The sequence below is a fragment of the Lytechinus pictus genome, chromosome 3, assembly GCF_037042905.1.
Source record: "Lytechinus pictus isolate F3 Inbred chromosome 3, Lp3.0, whole genome shotgun sequence".
Classification (NCBI taxonomy): domain Eukaryota; kingdom Metazoa; phylum Echinodermata; class Echinoidea; order Temnopleuroida; family Toxopneustidae; genus Lytechinus; species Lytechinus pictus.
In genome coordinates this window covers 59022476-59026937 of record NC_087247.1, presented here as the reverse complement: position 1 = coordinate 59026937, position 4462 = coordinate 59022476, and positions in this window count along the sequence as shown.

Here is a 4462-nt window from a genome sequence, read left to right as displayed (position 1 = left end):
TTGTTTTCCGCTGAACTACGTTGGCTCCACTCACCAGTAAAATGTCAGAAATTGTTGAATAAATCCCCAGAAACGACGGTTATTCCTGTCTAGGTTAGTATATGCTACACTCCTACTACTAGTACCAATGAGGTCCAAACATTACCTGTATGGACCTCATAGGCGACATCAGTAGTATTTTTGGTTAGAAATCTCAGAACAGGATATTTATATATTATATCACAAGTAAAAGCTATATTCCTTTCTCTTAATTTCTTATTTAAATTATAATTTTATAGTGTAAATGCATCGTTAGCAACCAAAAAAAAAAGAAAGAAATGAAGGGGAACTTACATTTTCACGGCTTTTTCCTGATTTTCTGGGCAGTTGCTCTTCACTTCTGACTCGCGATCGAAGCTGATATGAAGATCACGTGATTAGCGTTCTCGTCAGCTGATCGGTTGGTTATTCTTTTCGTCAGACGTTAATAATATATATTTTATAATGCTAGCATTCATCGCTAATTTAGGTGAAAGAGATTGAAGTTAAACAGCGCCAGGTCGGAATCATAGTTATTTTGGAAGAGTGTATTTTATTTATACACTCGATCTCATACCTGACGTAGACGGCGCTATTCAACAAATGCACAATCTTCAATATAAAAAATAAAACAGAAAGAACGCCTTGAACACATGCCAAAATGCCTAACGATTTCTCCGCGGCATTAACAACTATCGTAAAGGGCGCTCCATTTATTAATAAAGATGGATGTATAGCTGTCTATGGCGACAAAATTTGCCGCAAATATTTACGAAGAATTGTGAAAAATGGTCTGAAAATGCAACAAAAGAACCGGTGAGTACCGATTAAACATTATCAATTTATTTAATAGAACATATTTCATGACTAGAGTTTAACAATTTCTAGATAATATTGCTTAGTTCTAAGCTAGGGCGGCCCAAATGCGTGTGAGTGGAGTCCCAGTTTATTAGCACGGGTAAGTATTGGGGTGTCGCCTAGAGTGATATGCTATACGAACCTCGCACAACCAACGTGTTTTTGTAGTGGATTTTAGAGTTGTCGTTAACATCGCTTCATAACATGAATGATGTTAGCCGAAACCCATTCCGCTACTCACCAGGGCTTTTTCTGGTAGAAAGCGTTCCATTATCAATTTTTAACATATTCTTTTAATTTAAAAAGGACACAAAAAAGAGCAAAATTGCTTACCTCCGCCTGGAAAGTGGCTTCGCACGTCTCTTCCACGGAAACAAAAGGAAGGTCGTTGGTGGCGCTAATACAGTTCGCAACCTTAATTCAGCTTGGTGGTATTTTAAAAACTAGATTCATGATTCATTGTATGCGCAATTCCAATTAATTGTTTGATAAAATAGAGACCCCAATAAATGCAATAACTTAAAAAACGTACTTTTTAATTATTTTTACTGACGATAATACTTTTTGGAAAACAAAAAATATAGAAAATTCTATGTACCTTGAACAAAGCCCCGCAAGTGCTACCGTTCGTTTGTCAATTAACGTTCCACCAAAGTCTTTACAGTAAAAAGATTGAACACTTTGCCAACTTCGCGTAACGCTTTGCATCGATTTACGTGTAAGATAATTTCTGTGTCTAGTCTTTCAATTGTAGTGTCTTTGATATGAAGATAAATCGCGCGCCCTCTTTCGCTCATTAGACGAAAAATTTGAGAGCTAGAAAGGTAGCTCTCGTATTTTGTCAACGAGAAGAAAAATCAACGCTTAAATGACGTATTTTGAGGGATATTCATCAAATTATGAGGAATTGACTTCACATCGTTTCGTAAGTTTCGTAGGAGGACTTCATTCTGTAAGTCCTCGTATTAATTTTTCGTAAATTAACGTTATTTGTTGAATGCGCCGTGCCTTCAATTATTCTGTTGTCGGCGGCTGAGATGTAGCCGTGGGTGCCCCTAAACAAGTTTTTCGCGGGCTTTGTTTTCACATTTTGCCCCTAAATAAACAACTGACAAGTTGTCGCCAAAATATGACCTCGGAGAAAAAGCTTGGGGAAAAAACATGTTTGGCTAGTCTTTAAAAAAAGCTTTGGGGAAAAAAATACCCTAAATCCGTTTGACCCCGCGATTGACCTTCGACCAGTCTTTCAAAACCACCCTTTTTCTTGAAAATTTGTGTTTTTGATACCCTTAACGAGTCCACGCGCAGACCGCGTCCAAAACTGAAAAAACACCCCTTTGAAGGCGTGTGTACAGCAATATATTTGACTGCCCCCCCGGGATTTAACCGCACAATTTACTTTCCTGATGCATAAACACCCGCGCTCGTTCATTCGCAGTTGCAGTCAGACACCACTTTTATTAATCTGCAACTCTGTTGAGCTGAGTTTCAATTAGACAGCTGGCAGCCATCTGTTTCAAGTAGTTTTTAAACATTTTTTTTTATTTTAATTTTTTTTTTTTTCTCCTCGTCATGCTCGTACACAGATGGCTCGCGATCGTGCAGCCGCCATTAGGGGGTAAACAATGCAAAATCCCCCCAACGAGGCTCATCAATTTTTTTCTTTATTTCATAACAATATAGACCTCTATAAAGAGAACTGGACCAAAATGAAGATTATTATTCCGTTTTGGCCTGAAATGCACCAAAACGAGAAAAAATAAAGTTAAATGGAAAAAAACAGTGACTTACTTCGGCTGTCGGGCAACTTCACTTCCCTGTTTTATCCGAACTTTAATACATAAACATATAGCCATTGAGTCCCTGTACAGATCGAGTTAGAACTTCGCTCTCTGTATTTGGTGAGTGGACCCAACGGAGTTCAGCGGAACAACCAAACAATTTTATAACAGAGATCAAAGCTTTTGGTCTAAGTTTCAATCTACTTCGGCAGTCCCCAGCACAGCAGCCCCAGGGGCCAGGTGCGCCTAGCCAGGGGGTCCTAGACTAGACAGCTGGCAGCTGTCTGTTTCGAGGAGTTTTTTAATATTTTAAATTAAAAAAAAATTTATCCTCGTACACAGACGGCTCGCGATCGTGCAGACGCCATTAGGGGATTAACAATGCAAAATCCCCCCGACGGGGCTCATCGATTTTTGTCTTTAAATTTTAATTAATAAAATGTATAAAAAGAACTGAACCAAAATAAGGATTATTATTCCGTTTTGGCCTGAAATGCACCAAAACGGGGAAAAATAAACTTAAAAGGAAAAAAAAACCAGTGACTTACTTCGGCTGTCGCGCAACTCCCACTTCCCTGATTTATCCGAACTTAATACATAAACATATGGCCATTGAGTCACTGTACAGATCGAGTTAGAACTTCGCTCTCTGTATTTGGTGAGTGGACCCAACGGAGTTCAGCGGAACAACCAAACAATTTTATAACAGAGATCAAAGCTTTTGGTCTAAGTTTCAATCTACTTCGGCAGTCCCCAGCACAGCAGCCCCAGGGGCCAGGTGCGCCTAGCCAGGGGGTCCTAGACTAGACAGCTGGCAGCTGTCTGTTTCGAGGAGTTTTTTAATATTTTAAATTTTTAAAAAATTTATCCTCGTACACAGACGGCTCGCAATCGTGCAGACGCCATTAGGGGATTAACAATGCAAAATCCCCCCGACGGGGCTCATCGATTTTTGTCTTTAAATTTTAATTAATAAAATGTATAAAAAGAACTGAACCAAAATAAGGATTATTATTCCGTTTTGGCCTGAAATGCACCAAAACGGGGAAAAATAAACTTAAAAGGAAAAAAAAACCAGTGACTTACTTCGGCTGTCGCGCAACTCCCACTTCCCTGATTTATCCGAACTTAATACATAAACATATGGCCATTGAGTCACTGTACAGATCGAGTTCGGTCTCTGTACTTGGTGAGTGGAGCCAATGGAGGTCAGTGGAACATCCAAGATAACAGAGACCAAAGTTTTTGGTCTAGTCCTAGACTAGATAGCAAAAATCATTCACTAACGTGTGTTTACTCTCCACGGAGCCAGGGATTGCGTCCCATTCATGTGCATGTACTGTGAAAAAAACTGAAATTTTCGCCCCCGAGATTTCTACTTCTTAAAGATCTAGATCTAGCCCTAAATCGATACAACTTAATTTCCAACATTTAGGATCTAGTCTAGATCTATATGACATTGATTTCATTGTAAAACAAGAATTCATTAAAAAAACGAGAAAAATATTATGAAGAGATGGGGAAAACCTGCGATGTTTATGTAGCCATCTTGTTTCTTTTTGTTCTTTGCCAAGCTACATGACGTATAGGCATCACCAGCATCACGTAGAAAAAATTCAATCAGCTTACCACCTTTCCGAGAAATATGCTGCAAAAATAGCAAATTTTGATGAAAAACAGATCACGATCAGTCAGGTTCTTCTTCAATTGCTCGATCGCCGTCAACGTAGCTACAGCTGAGCGTACGAACGTGCCAGCCAATCCGCTGGTGCGTCTGTACGCTCAGCTGTAGCTGACGGCTCATT